At 37.6% G+C, this 17,535-nt stretch overlaps 1 pseudogene; it reads left to right on the top strand.

The window, feature by feature from the left end:
- The first annotated feature begins 8,265 nt into the window (after positions 1–8,265).
- LOC130037959 (uncharacterized) lies at positions 8,266–8,410 on the top strand (annotated as a pseudogene).
- Positions 8,411–17,535: the final 9,125 nt, after the last annotated feature.

Here is a 17,535-nt window from a genome sequence, read left to right as displayed (position 1 = left end):
CTGGCACCAGTAACGTCTCACAGCAAATTGTGAGACTTGCTATTACTGTTTTTGGCATATTGAATATGTCACAAGTAGCTTGCCAGGCTTTGTCATGTGGGCGAGATACTCTTGGTAGCTTGCCAGGCTCTTCGAGAGGAGCAGAGGAATTGAACCCGGATCGGCCACGTGCAAGAGAAATGCCCTACCTGCTGTGCTATCACTCCAGGTGTAAAGAGTAGTAGTTCTTAAAAAAGAGAATTCTGCTATTGTATTAAATTCCCAACTATCACTTTGTAAATTCTCATGCCAGTTCTTCTCAGTCTTATACAAGTGTCAATAGAAAATGGTGAGACTATAATTTCTTCCTCATATTGTCCTTGAATAGCTGTCTAAATGACAAGAAGTTTTGGTTATCTAGTCATGCAAGTAGAAATAACAACCATGTTCATGCAAGCAAAGAAGGTAGTTACGGTAGAGCTGCTGCCAATACTCACAAAATGTGGAAAATTCCAAGCTATATTCTAATTTTTGAGGTAATAAAATGTATGTGTGTACATGGAGGTTTAGGGAGTATATCTTAGAATCAATGAAATGGTGTAGATTCACTACAGAATACCAAATAAAATCCTTGTAAGATGGACTTGATAATTTTTAGTTTTGCCACACATGTATGTTAACTCAAGGATACTTATTGAGCTTTTCCAGACTAATTAAAACTCTCAGTTTCTTGCAAGTAGAAAAGCTCAGTTTGTAGCATCAATTCAAAATCTCTTCTCCAACTGCCTGATTTGGGCAATGGGTCTCCGGATCCAGGGAAATTTACATTAAAATTATCATTAGTAAAATACTTTTAGTACAAATATATATATGGGCTTCAGCAATAGCACAGCAGTAGGTCGGCATGTGGCCAACCCGGCCGACCCATGTTCGATACCTCTGCCCCTCTCGGAGAGCCCAGCAAGCTACTGAAAGTACCTTGCCAGCATGGCAAAGTCTAGCAATCTTCCCGTGACATATTCTATATACCAAACACAGTAAAAACAAGTCTCATAATGGAGACACTACTGGGCTCACTCGAGGAACTCTATGAACAACAGGAGGACAGTACTACAGTGCTACAATGCTACAAATATATATGAATACAAGATTCCCTAAGTATAGGGGAAGGAGAAGTTTCATAAAGGTCAGTAATTCCCCATTCTCCCAGTTTCTTAGACATGGTACCAATAAAAATGAAGAGACTTGAAACACAATGGTTTAAACAAATCATCACCCTTCCTCCTCCCCCAGACTTCTTATAATTAATTATTCTATAAGTAGCATTTGTTTGAAACATCCCAAATCCAAACTGGTTAGTCCCTGTACAGGGTTTCACAATATTTGTTTTATATACCATATTTCAATTATTCAAGTTTCTACAGTTAATTCACAAAGTCTTTCAAAACATGAAACCTGGGAATGATTTCCAGATGAAACTTTCTATCCTAAGAGGTCCCTGACATACATTATCTTGACCTCTCCCTTCCCAGAAGGAAAGGGCATTGCCAATACCATGACACTTTACTGTTCTCCATTTGGGGTCTTTTCTTCCACCCATTGAACACTGCCTATTGCTTTTTATTGCTGCTTTGCTCTGGATTTTGGCTAGTAGTCCATTTGTCACTCTATAATTCAAGATTATTCACTAAACACACTGAATATCTCCCCACTGAAGAGCAAAACTATCTGGGAAACCCTGGGTCACTCTCTAGCTGAGGAGGGTCCAAGGGTCTGAAACCAGCAGCACTTGGTGAAAACGATCAGGATTTGATGAAGTGAATACGTTGGAGAATTAGGAGGAAGTGCAATTATTTGACAGTTGCACAGAATAACATTACCAATGCAACTGATTATCTTTCTGTTAAATAAAACAATTATCTTTTTCTTAGGACTTGCATTTGGAAGATGAGTTTTTTCTTCAAATAACAAAGTAAACAAATCAAAAATATTTCCACTGCACATTTATTGTTAAATGAAGGCTTGGTCCTAGGGTTGTCAAAATAAAGGAAATATGAAAAATTAAACTTTGAGGATATTGACAGTGAAGCTGAAGTGTATTATACCTAGTGGTAATTTAATTTTCTCATTAGCTTCTCCCCAGAGAAACTGGGAACAGAATGTGTCCATGTCCAAGAAGAATTCCTGAAGAGAATGCAGGAAAAAAAACATCTCATGGCTCAGAATAACAATTGGCACCAGACCACATCAGTTCAGATAATACAAGCATAAAGGAGCAAAAGTAAGGAGAAAAAAGTGAGAAATAAGAACAAGAAGAAAAATAACAGAACAAAAATAAACCAAATGGTAGATTGCTTTTCAATACAATTTGTTATAAAATAAGTGGTAAGTCAGGACAAAACATGGAAGAAGCAGTTCTCCACTGCCACTGTCACTGTCCTCCTGTTGTTCATAGATTTGCTCGAGTGGGCACCAGTAACATCTCCATTGTGAGACTTGTTACTGTTTTTGGCATATAAAATACACCACGGGGAGCTTGCCAGGCTCTGCCATGTGAGTGGGATACTCTTGGTAGCTTGCAGGGCTCTATGAGAGGGTAGTTCTCCATGATGCTATATTTCACGAACAACCCCCAGATAGATATTTACTAGATAAGAAAAATACACTAATATTCAGAAAAAAAATAAACCAGAAGAAGTTCCCAGGAGAGAACACAGATGACTTTATAGTTCTAATTTGTACATTTAGACTGACATGACTGCATGAAAATTTCACATATCCATGGCTAGGGTAAACAGGGGTTAGGAGGACTGGCCGATGGTTGAACCTAATCACGAGTGTGTTTGGGGCTGAGAGAAGGTAAGATAGAGAAGAGACCACTATGACAGTAACAGCTGGGAATGATCACGCTGGAAAAGATCTGAGGGTTTAAAGTAGGTAAGAGTAGATAAGGAATATTCTCAAAACTTTAAGTATCAATATTGCAAACCACAATGCCAAAAGAGAGACCGAGGAGAGAGAGATAGAGATAGAGAGAGAGAAACAGAGAAACAGAGAAACAAAGAGACAGAGACAGAGAAAGAGACAGGGAAACAGAGAGTGAGGCAGAGAGACAGAGACAGAGAGAGACAGAGAGAGATTTAGAGAGAGAGACAGAGAAAAAAGAAAAGTATCTGCTATAGAGGCAGGCAGGGGGTGGGGGAGGGGGTGATGGGAGGGAAATGTACACTAGTGGAGGGATGGTGTGAGAATACTGCATTACTGAAATCCAATCATGAATGGCTTTGTAATGCTCTATCCCATAGTGATTTAATAAAAAAAGTTAAAAAAATTTAAAAAGTAGAAAATTTCGCATATAGGGGGCATGAAGGGGGCCTGTTTTAGAGAGTTAATACAATTAGAAACTACTGACTTGCACCCTATATGCCCACCCAAGCCCACCGGAAGTGATTCTTGAGTACAGAGTCAGGACTAAGACTTGAGCACAGCTGGGTGTGCTCCCCCTCTCCATCTCCTCCAAAAATAGGAAAATAAAATTAGGTGGCCAGGGAGGTATTAGAGAGATTACAGTGTTTCCCTGGCCTGTGGCTGAACCTCCTTTCAGTCCCTGACCTGCATGTGGTCGCTTTCAAGCACCTCCAGAAGAGGGCCCTGAGCACACCAGGTTTGGCCCAAACCTCTCTCTCCCCAAATAAAATACCATTAGTTTGTATAAAGAAATATTTTTTACCACATGATGTACTTAGGAAAATAAATATTTCAAGCAAGAAAGTATCTCTCTACTTTTTTATATTACCCTTTATTTACTTATCTCCCTCCTTTTGTTGTAGCAATAACTAAAGGTTGCACACTTGATCTGGAGCTTACCCAGGGGGTTCACTGTAGTGATCTTGCACATTTTGTTGCAGACTTGTTGAGGGACACATACTTCAGTGGTATTGCTCACAAATACCTAAGTACACTGTCCCACTGGTTCACAAACTTTGCAGTGGATCCAAGAATCCCAGAAAACAGAACCCTGGGAAAATCAAGCTCTGATCACATGGGTGGTGACAGCAATTCAACTGGCAATCTTAGATTTGCAAGGCATATCCTGTGTTCCTTTATATGGAAATCTAAGTGGACATTGAAATAGAAAGATTTTGAGAAATTCTGATAGTATTGTAGCTATAAAGTTTAAGCATATTATAGTTTAGATAGGATGGTTATTTGAAGCAGACACTTAGCATTTTATGATACTTCTAAGCCAACATTTTATTTTCATTAGTGCTCAAGATTTGCAGTACACACAAATCATCTAGGGATAATGTAAATACAGATTCCAGTTCCCTAAATCTGGATGGGGCTTGAGCATCTGCATTTTACAAGTTACTAGGCTCTATTGAGGGTGCTATTCGGCGAACCCTGATTTAAGGAAAAAAAATCTCACTTCCTGTTTGGACGAGGATTTCACCTGGTAGTATTTGAAGCAAAAGGATGATCAACTTCTGCTCAGGACGTTAGTTTACCATATCCAACATGGCGATTGGCCATATCCAACTATTAGTAAATCACCAGAAAAAGTCTGTTTTTCATTTTATTTAAAATCACTATCATAATCAAAACAATGTACTGCCGCCTAGTATCAGTGGTATGATAGACTAGTTTATAAAGGGAAATAATTCTTATCCTAGAAATTGCTACTCATTTAACATAAAACCATTGGTACTGTTGTAAGTGTCACATTTCTAAGCATAACATCACCATCAATGCAGAGCATGATTTCAAATCACAGCCAAAAACGAAAGCTGGTTTTCATGGTAAAAGATATAAATAAAAAATTTTGTGGAAATTGAGCTAATAGCTGAGAAAATGAAAGTTGTAATACATATAATAAAGATGTCAGTTTTCTTTTGGACAATTCTATGTTCTTTATTAAAAAATAAAGAGCTGGCTTTATAAAATATAAAAATTATTATATTTTATAAAATATTACTTAATAAAATATTATTTAATAGAAATGATATTAAATATTTTAATAAAAATTTCTTTAGTAAAAATAAAGAAAAAACTTCAATTTTTATTGATAGATGATACAAAATTACTCACCATTTAAACCAGAAATCCTATTATTTGAAATCTCATGGATAAACCAGATCGACATCAGTCTAACTAAAATAAGCCAAACAGAGAAAGAAAAATACTATATTATGAGGCAGAGATTTTTGTACAGGAGGTAAAGACACTTGCCTTGAATGGGCTGCTTTGGTTGACCCTGGTTCAAAGCCCAGTACTAATGCCAGCAATAACCCTTGAGCACTTCTGAGTGCACTCTGAAACTGCCCCTACCCACCTCCAAAAAAAGAGAAAAATTATGCATCTGTAGAGAATAATGCTTATATGGAGAACCTAGAAAGATTGAATATGTAGAAGTGGGAGAGATGTTGCTCAGAGTATACAGATTTTTAGATCTCCTGAAGAGCAACTCAGGGGATCTACTATACAGAGTGGTGATTATAGTTAACAATAACATATTAGATACTGAAAATTTGTAAAGAATAAAATTCAGGCTCTTTCAGGATAAAAAGAAAATAACTGTGAGAACTATGTTAATTACCTTGAATATAGTAATCATTTTACTATGCTTATGTGTATGAAATCATCAAGTTGCATGCCTTAAATGTATTCAATCTTTGTTTTTTAAAATTATAGTATAGAACTTAGTAATATCTTCCAGAAATGAACAGCTAATATATAGTTTTGATTTTCAGATATAATTGTAGCACTTCCTAAAATGATGCCACTAGCTTTTTCTCCAAGAAATTTGTAAAAATGTATTTCCCAGTAAATGAAATCAAAACAGTATTAGGATTGATTACTTGCAACTGAAAAAACAAGATAGATTTATTATGAATTCTAGACTTCCTTGCTGCCATGGCCTTACAAGTGTTTAGCTGGTATGAAAATAATCCTCCCAAGTCTTAGAAAGACTCAAGAGGCTAGAAAGAGAGCCAAGATTTTAAAAATCTCTCACCATTCCCACTGCTCTCCTTTCTGTCAGACTCATAAAAAATGTACATAATTCACACACATTTGTTAAATACACTCCATTTATGTCTAAGTAAACTGAAGTTTGGAATTTTATGTGTCTTTTATATAATGTGGTTCATTATTTCCTGAGTAACAGGGATGAGATATTTAGATACCTGGGGCAATGATTATTCCATTTGAGTTGGATAATTAAGAACAGATTCATACTACTAATGCTTGATCAGTATAAACCATTACAATACACAAAATACTCCTTTCTGATATTTTGCAATATAATATCTTTTATAATGGGAAAGCCAAAAATTGCTTCTCTTTTAGAAGAAGACATAATTACAGCCTTCTGAGGCTGCAGATACATGATTTAACTATACCAAATTATTGGATTATCTTCCCTCCTTTATCATGTCAACCGGCACTTCATTCTCTTGTTGGAAGAAGTCTTAATATTTAAAAGAAAAATTTCTCTAAATGAAGCAGTTGGTACTTTTCAAACAATTCTAAAAGGTATCTGTAGTGCAGAGAAAGCACTGAATTAAAATATATGAACTTGAGTCCTTGACTCCTACTTAATATAACTTTGAGTTTTGAGAGGTTGACTCTTCTCATTTGTAGAGTTCCTCTGAGACATGAAGCAAGGATGAAATAAGGTAACACGTATGAGTGCCCTTTGAAAACTATTGAATGCAGTATATGTTAGTTTTATAGTATTTTAGGTAACTACAGCAGCAGCAACCATAAAAACAACCATAAAAAAGACATGTTGATATATATTTAGCCTAGAGACGGTAAACTGTGAATTTATGGGCCAAGCTTTCCCCAAACCCCATTTTTTAGGGTTTTGTTTTTTGGGACCAGTTCTGGCACAAATTTCTGAATCAGTCAGCAGACAAAAACAGCTCTATGTAGTATAAAAGACAGGATTTATTGTCTAGGATTGTTGACCCGGTACTGGGGGACTGAAACAAGCAAAAAGGCAGCACAAGTATTATAAGGTAATCATTATAGGAGGCAACTCTCACAGGCAGAGGAAACAAAGAAAAGAAGTTGAGATTGTTGTAACTTAAGGCTTGAAGGAATGACTTTGTGGGTTTGTAACTCAGATCTCTGAGGAGACCAAGTTACCAGTTCCAGGAGGGTTGGAGAAGCTACATGTAGGAATCACTTAAGCTGTTGAAAGAAACCATTGCTGCCTGGATGAAGAGTATGATGGTGGAAAGGCTCACAAGAAGGGAAGGGAGCCTGTTACTTCTTCCTTGTCTTACCTCCCAGTGAACTTCTAGCATCTGTTGGAGATCAATAAGGGATTCATCTAGAGATTATCAACATATAGTTTCCTGGTTTGAGGGCCCAAGTCACAAAACATAGAGAGAGCAATACAGTGGTCTTGAATCTAAGAAATGGTATCCTATCCAATTTCCAAAAATATTTTACCCTTTAGGAGGTCAGACATTTACTCGCCAGTTACCCACATTTTCCACCATTCAAATATTTCTAACACAACCTCTTATATTTAATTCTCAAGTTCTCAAAGTGACAGAATTTTCTGTTTATACCAAATACTTCCTCAGGAAATAAAGACAAGATTCAGATGAGTCCAAATTTAACAGTTGTCATAAATAAAAAAATAAAAATATTAAGTAGATTAACAATTTCAATCATTCCTTGCTACATCACCAGCATTATGATTCACTGGTTATTATGTAAAGGTAAAAAGGTAAAGGTAAAGGCCCTCCCGTTGATCGTCGATTTGCTCGAGCGGGCCCAGTAACGTCTCCATTGGAGACTTTGTTGTTACTGTGTCTGGCATATCGAATACTCTCGGTAGCTTGCCGGGCTCTCCGAGAGGGGCGGAGGAATCGAACTCGGGTCGGCCATGTTGGCCGCTTGTAAGGCGAACGCCCTACCCGCTGTGCTATGAAATATTATGTACTCAATAGTCATTGTGGGAATTTTCTTACATAATATAAAAGATTATACTATGTCACCAATATTCTTTCTAGGTGAAGAAGTGAGGAGATGGGTAGGTTTTAAAAGTAACATTATGATACTCCTATATTTAAGCACTTAAACCCTTATAATATGGCAAACACTGAATTAGAAGAACTGACATATGTTGTATCACTACTAATTCATTAACTTCGTTATACTCATTTAGATTGTGGTAAATCCTGAGATCTTTGTTCTCTATTTCATTTCAGGGAGCGGCCCACTTGGAAACTGCCAGAAAATTTGTATGAATTAGAAGATACAGAAGTACTATGAATATTCTTGCTCTTCTCATTTTTTTAATAATCAGGGCAGGCTAAACATGAACTATAAAACTATAATAAGACCATGCATGTGTCCCTACACCTAGTTCGTTACCTACAGGTGTGGTTTTAAATGGACACTGGTGGAGGGATGGGTATTTGATCATTGTATAATTGAAACCCAAACACAAAATTTGTAAGTCTACAACTGTACCTCATGGTGTCTCACTAATAAAAATTAAAAAAAAATGTTGGTGATCTTTGCCAGCCATGATCTAGTGACTCAGAAATAAATCTCAAAAAATATCTAGAAGTGGCAGAATTTCTCCTGGATCCTGCACAAGGCTGAGTTGTCCCGGGGCAATCCAGAGTGGAGGGGATAGAGTGAGCTCCCAGGCCTGCCCAAACACAGCCCTAACAGCCTCAAACTTCCAATGGACTCCACAATCACTGCCAGGCTCTTGTGCAGATCCCATTGCTCAGAAGAGCCTCATCCAGAAATTAATTTGCTGAAATGTTCAGGTATGCAGGTTTTGTGTATGAAATCTCCTTCTTTCAAGGGGTTGGGGTTGATTTACCTTTGACCCATCTCCATATACTTTGGGAGACCGGCAGTCATGCATATGCTCCAAAGTGGCTAGTCAGTTAAGAATTTAATGACAGTTGTATCACCCCTCCAGAAACTTTGGACACCCTGGAGTGTGTAGCAGCAATTTCTTCTGTGTAACAGCTCATTGGTTGGATGAGATGTAATATAGAAGGCAACCAATCTCGTTTAACAAAATGTAACCTGTAGCCTTTTAATATAGGGTCATAGTGCCAAACTTTTATAGCATTTTAGATAATATAAAAATTGTTCCTTTCAATATTTGATTTTTAAAATTATGACTAAGTTATCAAAAAGTTATATCATTTCCTTTAAACTCGAAGAAAGAACCGTGCTACAATATGTCTGTGAATATTTCATAACTGACAAAGACAACATTAAAAAATATCCTATTGCCTAAGGAATATGTTTTAGTTTGCTGAAAAAATTTACTTATACCAAACAGTAATTTTTAAATGATAATACATTACTTTGCATTTGTATGCAGAGAAACTATCTTAGGAAACCATAAATCCTATATAAAACTCAGATTGAAATTAGATTTAAAAATGAAGAATATCAAAACACTTTCATTCTTAATGCATCTTCATTTTTATGGGAAACAACATTTTTCTGATGATAAGATTAATAAGAGCTCATTCTCACAAGCTGCTTGGACTTACACTCTATATTTGTTTGTTACATTTACACTAATATCATTCTGGGACTTACATTGTAAACTGTGTAACGGAGCTGTACTGCTTTCCTGCTGGGTTTATAACAACCATACTTCTAAGTATTATTGTGCAATCTATCTGGGGGTTGCATTTAGATTACATTTGATTTCTATAGTTTGAAAAACACACTTCAATTTTCCTGTTATGTTAAAATTGATAATGCATAGAAAAGAATATATTCGTTGTGAAACTGACTGTATAAAGTTGATATTATTTTGCTTTTTAATAGTAGTACTTATACCACCAAATGTACATCTATGACTTAGACCAGCTAGACTTTGGAAAAAGAGATGGACAAGTAACACAGGGAACAGGAAACAATCTTAACTGTACAACAGATGATAGAAGTTGCTTCTAGTTACATATAAGGAAGATTTCTAGAGAGTGAAAATCTGGTGATCATATTCTTAACTTCCTCCCTTTAAATCACAGAGGCCTATAAACAGCTGAATATATTATTCATAAAATAAAGGACAAGGAAATAACTGATGATTATATCAGAAGCAGTGCCATCTTACTTGGCAAAATGCATGACTGATGCCCTTCATAGTACCACAAATCTTTGTGTCTGTGTGTGCATGTGTGTGTGTGTGTTTGCACATGTATACACTAAACAGCTGTCACTTCCTTTTATACTGGTTATGAATTTTTTAAAAAGTGCTATCAAAGCACTTGTTTTACTATCTTTTTACTGTCTTTTTTCCGCTTTTATAGTAGGTCTCAGAGAAACCTGGATACGCATCCTGAAGCTCATTAGTAAGAGGGAATAATGGCCAGGCACATGTAGATTTTCTGTGGGGACTGAAGATATTTGTATGTAGTATAAACTTTAGGGATCCAAAATAATATTCTCTAACACTGAAAATAATTATAAAAATTTTTACCTTCGGAGTAAAAATGCTTGAATTAGAATGATTTTTAAATCAAGATTTTAAAATATTTAAGCCTTTCACAATATATACTTAAAGCAAAGTACAAAAAGTTCTAAATCAATAAATTTTCACCAAACTCCTGTGTGCTTGCCATCTAAATTATGAAACAGAACCCAACCAACAGGAGGTCATTTGTGGAATATATTTTGAGGCAGACTCCATTTTGTCTCTGACCTGCCATGTTGAAATTTTCAGGTGAAATTTTAGCAGCCTGACTCAATTATTCAGCACTACAAGAAAGCAAGTGATTGTCTGATATTAGACTTTTCACATTTCAGCCCCTAATTGAAAATAGACAAATGAACCTAGAATCAATTCAGAAGTCTAACCTCAGACCATTTCCTACCTGAAGAATTCTAATATGTAATAATTCTAATATGGAATAACTCAAATAATTCTAATATGGAATTAGAATTCCATATTCTAATCATGATGAAATATACTTGTCTGTCCCTTAGTTGAGGAAAAAGATTACGATTTCTACTATTTATATGTTGATTTTTTTAATAGACTATCCTGCACTATCCCAGGGTAACTGATCCCTTATCTTTTAATATTTGGTTGCTAGTTTTGTGCATGAGTCTTTACACACTGGTATAAATTAAGTATGTACTATTATATATGTGCATGTCATCACAGTTGTAAATATTTAAGAGAAATAATTTGAAGAACAGTATATATATATGGTATATGAAAATTGGATATAGCATATGTTTTATTTAGTAGCACTGTGGACCTATAACACTGTCCTCCCATTTTTCATCGATTTGCTCAAGAGGGCACCAGTAACGTCTCCATTGTGAGACTTGTTGTAACTGTTTTTGGCATATCAAATATGCGATGGGAAGCTTGCCATGCTCTGCTATGCAGGCGGCGTACTCTCGGGAGCTTCCCAGGCTCTCCAAGAGGGACAGAGGAATCAAACCTGGGTTGGCTGCATGCAAGGCAAATTCTCTACCTGCTGTGCTATCTTTCCAGCCCTTATATTTAGTATCTAATATAATTTGATCTCGGAGAGGCTGGCAAGCTACTGAGAGTATCCTGCCTGCATGGCAGGGCCTGATAAGCTCCATGTGGTGTATTCAATATGCCAAAAATAGTAACTACAAGTCTCACAATAGGGACGTTACTGGTGCCCACTCGAGCAAATCTATGAACAATGGGAGGACAGTGCTACAGTGCTACAATATAATTTGAAAATTTCTAAGAATATATTCTTATTCAATTCAAGATAATTGTTTAATTCTAAACACATTTTTGGGGCACCTTGGGGCCACATCAGGGGTTACTCCTAGTTCTGTGTTCAGGAACTACTCCTGGTTGGCTTGGGGATCACAGGGTTGGTGGCATGCAAGGCAAGGTCCTTACCTAATATACCACCTCTCCAACCTCTCTGAACACATTTTTAAAAACAAAAGTGACAGATGATTAAGGTAAGCAATAGGATCAGTAGAGCATCTTTAATTTTTTATTATAGATACTTAAATTTTTTTCTTTCCTATTTGAATGTTTGATTCTTATTATCAGTTCTGAGGAAGTGCATGCAGTTTTCATATCCCAGATTCACTGCAAGTCACTGACTATCTCTACTGAGATGAGAAGTGCCATAAAGGGAAGCCTCTAGCCCCAAAGATCTCCAATAGCTTCTGGTTATACATACTTCCACTAACCCTTAACACAGATACAAGGCATAGGTTAATAAGAAATCCCCCCACCTCCATAATATCAAGAATTCCAGGGATGACCTTCCAAACCATATAATGATCTTGACCTACCTCTCCAATAGGCTTGTGGTGAGACATATTAACTGTATTGGCCTAGCTAACCTAATTACTATCTTCGTTGTCTACGCACCAACATCTAATTATGATGAAGGAGAAATTGAGAAGTTCTACATGGAGCTGGAGAAGTTCTATAAAGAAGATCACACCTTCTACAAGATCATTGTGGGTGATTTTAATGCCAAGATAGGACTGAGAAGATCAGCCGAAGAACTTCACATCGGACCCATGGCCTAGAATGGAACGAACAGGGTGACAGACTGTCTGAGTTCATCATGTTGACCAAGACCATCCATGGTAACTCACAGTTCCAGAAGGCCGAATCTAAACGTTGGACATGGGAGTCTCCCTGTGGACGATTCCACAACAAAATAGACCACATCATATTCAATTGACAGTTTTGCCTGACCGATGTCGCTGTTGTCCCAAAATTCCAAACGGGATCGGACCACTGTCTCCTTCGTGCAAAATTCTACTTCACAGAGCGGGGAGAAAGGGCTGAAAAGTTTAAAAAGAGAACTCCCAGAACAAGCACCAACTGGGAGCTCTTTGGCACAATTGCAGCAACATGGCAAGATGCCATTGTTGAAAACATTGATGAGGAATACGACCTACAGCACCTCCATGATTGTGCGAGGAATGCCAAGAGAGAGATAGCCACAACAAAAAGCCTGTCTTTGAAAACTCTTGAGCTAATTCACCAACGTGGTTTGGTGCAGGCCTCAGGCAACCACAAGCAAACATCCGAGCTCGCAAAGCAATGCAGAGATGCGATCAAGGAAGACCTCAAAGAGAGAAGAGCAGAAGTGCTGGTAGATGCGGCAGAAGCCAGGAAAAGTATTCATAATGCCCGCCTGTCCTTCGCCAACTACAGGACCAAGATGACTGCCCTCCGACGTCCTGATGGATCTATCACATCGTCCAGAATGGCAATGGAGAAGATTATCCATGACTTCTACTCAACTCCTTCGATAGCCATGTCCACTTACCGACATACCAAATTCCACAGGATGGATATATCATTCCCAATGTTCTCCCTTCCGAAATCCGACATGCCATTTCGTCAGTAAAGAAACGAACACCACCTGGCCCAGACAACGTCAGACCTGAACACCTGAAGAACCTGCCGTCAGTACTCATCAATACACTGGCTTGGCTCTTCACACGCTACCTGTCTGAATGCAAGGTTCCGTCCCAATGGAAAACCAGCAAGACTGTACTACTGTTCAAGAAGGGAGACATCCATGACATTGGCAACTATCGCCCGATCTGCCTATTGTCTGTCATCTACAAGTTGTTCACTCAAGTCATCCTAAATAGTATTGGCAGAACACTAGATGAAGGACAACCATGCGAGCAAGCTGGGTTCTGCAAAGGATTCAGCACCATCGACCATATCCACACGATAACCGAGCTCATTGAGGTTTCTCGGGAGTTCAAGATGTCGCTCTGTCTAACGTTCATTGATTTAAAGAAGGCCTTTGATTCTGTTGAGACGAAAGTGGTCATTGAAGAACTAGCAACAATCAGGGCATTCAAGCTCAATACATCAAGATCCTCCCTGAGCTGTATTACAGATTCACTACCAGGATCTCACCATTCTACAAAGAAGTAATCATTGATGTCAAGAGAGGGGTTCGGCAGGGTGATACCCTTTCACCAAAACTCTTCAGTGCCACCCTCGAGAACATCATGCAACGACTGGAATGGGAAAGAATGGGAGTGAAGATAGATGGTCGGCAACTACACCACCTCCTCTTTGCTGATGACATTGTTTTAATAACACCAAACTTTAGCCAAGCATTACAAATGCTGGCCAACTTCGACCGTGAGTGTGGAAAGTTAGGACTATAGCTGAATCTTACGAAGACAATGTTTATGAGAAACAGCCTCCTTCCTGACGCCCTATTCGCTCTCAATGGAACGACCATCTCTGAATGCAACAGCTATGTGTACCTAGGTTGAGAAGTCAATATGATAAATGACCTGGCACCCAAGCTGCGCAGGAGGAAGAGAGAGGCTTGGAACACCTTCAAGAGTGGTGAAGAAATAGCTAAGAGGACGAAGAACCTCTAGCTCCAGGCACATCTCTTTGATTCCACTTTTCTTCCTGCATTAATATATGCCTCAGAGACCTGGGCCCTACGAAACATGATGAGAATGCTATCCAGGTCTCCCAAAGAGGAATTGAAAGAGCTATGCTTGGAATATCACGTTTCACTCAAATAAGAAAAAGAATCCGGAGTTCCGACCTCAGTCTACGATCAAGAATCAGGGACGCTGTCTTGTTTGCCAAGGTGTCAAAATTCAGATGGGCTGGTCACGTAATGAGATTTAAAGACAACTGCTGGACTAGAGCTGTAACTGACTGGATTCTACAGGATGTCAAAAGACCATGTGGCCGCCCACCTAGCAGATGGTCAGACTTCTTCATCAAGATCATGAACGATTGGTTTGAGGCTCTTCGTGTTCTTAGAGCGAACAGATGTCTTTGGGTTACACTAGCCTGTGACGGGGATGAATGGAGACATTACTGGTGCCCGCTAGAGCAAATCGATAATTAACGGGAAGTCAAGTGATTAAGTGATCAACCTAATTACATTATCTATGGGATTCCAGTTATGGTACCAAGAGTTAAAAAGTGCCTGTGACTGTTGAACTGATACTAATCTCAACCCAAGTGATAACATATGTTCCTTCATGTCCCCACCTGACTTAGCAAATAACATGGCTGACATCTTAGTATAAAATAACCTATGTGTGATCTTATTTTTAACATGTTCTGAGTGGCAACCAGATTTTTCTAAATATTCCTAAAAGCATCAGTAAACATCAAATAAAATCTGGCATGGAACCCCACAAACTAATTCTAAAAATTTAACTCTGTTCCAAGCTTATCTTGTACTGCAATTGGATTAGAAAGAAAATAATAAAGAAATTGAGGGGAGGAGACAGGTGGATATAATGGCCTGGGTGTGGGAAGGGTTTAGGGGTTTGCATAAATTTATATCAAAACTTCAGTCAATAACAATAAAAGCAGGATATCTGAACCACAACATCCAAACTTGAAAATGTCAAAGAGGCAGGCTTGGGTGAGGGTGGGGTGAGGAGTGTGGTCATGGATGGGTGGATGTGGGTGAAGGGAACCTGGGGACTCTGGTGGAGGGAAGTTGACATGGTGGTGGGGCTGTGCTAGCACATAGTTTGCCTAAAACTCAACCATGAATAACACTGGAAATCACATTGTCTTCATAAAAAGATAAAAAGGAAAAGGAAAGAATATAATAAAGAGAATAATAACCTTTCATTGCCAGACCATACACATTATGTTCAAAATCTTGCTTCTGTTTAGTAAAAACATAAAAGAAAATGATTTGATTTATCATACTTCTAACAGATATATGTACTCTAAATATTAGATTCTTGATTACTTGTTAGGTTTTATTATTATGGCCTTAAATGTTTTCTTTATTTTTCTAAATCACTAGCTTCCAAAGTGTGTGCTTGTGTGTGTGTGTGTGTGTGTGTGTGTGTGTGAGAGAGAGAGAGAGAGAGAGAGAGAGAGAGCACAGAAATTGAACCAAATACACAATATCTGCACATGCAAGGAACAAGCTCTACCACAGAGTTATATTTCAGAGTACTCATACCTTTAGATCATAAAATAATATTTTTAATAAAAATATATATTTAACTATAACTAAGTTGCTAGCTAAATTCTTGACATAGATGATTCTCTTCCTAATCTTTGTAAGGCTAACTTCTTATTCTTTGTTATTGTTGTTGTTTGCTTATTTTTGGTTTGGGGGCCTCATATGGTACTCAAGACTTACTTCTGGATTTGGACTGAGGGATCACATCTGGAGGGACTTGGGGACCATACGGAGTGCCAAGGATTGAACCAGGTTTTGACAAGAGCATGGTAAGCACTTTACCCACTTGTACTATCTTCCTGATCCTGACAATAATATTTTAAACAGAATAAATTCTGAATATCAAGTTGCCAAGGTAGCCAAAAGAAAAGCTTTTACTGATATCCACAAATGGTTCTCTACACTTTGGCTATGTATTCCAGTTAGAAACTCACATGTAAAAGAAAAGCAATATGGAAGAGACACACCAAGCTCTTTAAAAGAACTACAGAGATGGAGTATGGTCAAAGATGCCCATGATACTGAGAATTGAAACAAAGACAAACACTGAGAACCCCAGTTATTTTTTTTATGAATAGACTTATATCAATAATTTTGACATAAAAGTTTAGTTATACTCTAGCTCACAAAAAAGCCTTTACGTTGTTTTATTAAGACACTATTATTTACAAAGTTCTTCATAATAAAGTTATTTCAGACATACAATGTTCTAACATAAATCCCACCTCCAATCTGTCTTTCCCTCCATCAATGTCCCCAGGATCCCTTCTACACCATAACTTGTCCCTTGACAGGCATATACCATTTATTCCCTACTTCTTTTTTCCAAGAAAACCTAAAGGAATGGGAAATAGAATTAGTCAATAAAATTAATTTGGAATAACTGATTGCTATGCAATTTTAACCAATGTAAATAAAGAAACTGGTGGACTTCTATATATTTAGTGTTCTTCCTGTGCAGGTAGGATTGGAGGGTAAATCTTTGTAGCTAGAGCCTCTATAAGATGATGGGGGATTAGGTTGTGTATTGCTCTTTTCATTTTTGATTGTCTTCATCGAATGACAGGAAGTATAGCTGTGAGGTGCATGTAATTTTCTTAGTATATCTGTTGCCTGACCGCATATGTAACTGCATATGTAACTGTATATGTAACTGCATGCTTCAGAAGCTGTAATGTGGGCCCATTAATATGATGGGGTTCCAGAGTTGAGACTTCTGGGACCTAGCTGGAAGGGAGAGGCTCTGCCTCCAGTGAGCTCAAGTAGAGACTAATCTCTCCTAGAAAAGTGGAACAGCAAGCAGAGGTTCAGGAGCTGTTGTGTGGGCCTATTAAACTACTTCCCCCCCCTTTAATTCTGAAAACACTCCTGAGAAAGTTAGAGGGAAATTGACAGTAATGGAAATGTTAATAGTATAATGATATCTAAGAAGACATAATTCAATTCAATAATACAAATGCTTCTTAATCTTGATATTTTTCAGATGAACTTTTCCCCCAGTAAGTTTTTCTTTTTTTCTAAGACATTATAAATGAAATGCTTCAGTCAAAGTGTTCATGTTTTTATATTAATATTTTTTACTTTGAAA

This window comes from Sorex fumeus, unplaced genomic scaffold, assembly GCF_029834395.1.
Source record: "Sorex fumeus unplaced genomic scaffold, SorFum_2.1 ptg000072l, whole genome shotgun sequence".
Taxonomy (NCBI): domain Eukaryota; kingdom Metazoa; phylum Chordata; class Mammalia; order Eulipotyphla; family Soricidae; genus Sorex; species Sorex fumeus.
The sequence above is the reverse complement of the archived record's forward strand: the minus strand, read 5'-3'. Positions and strand labels throughout refer to the sequence as shown.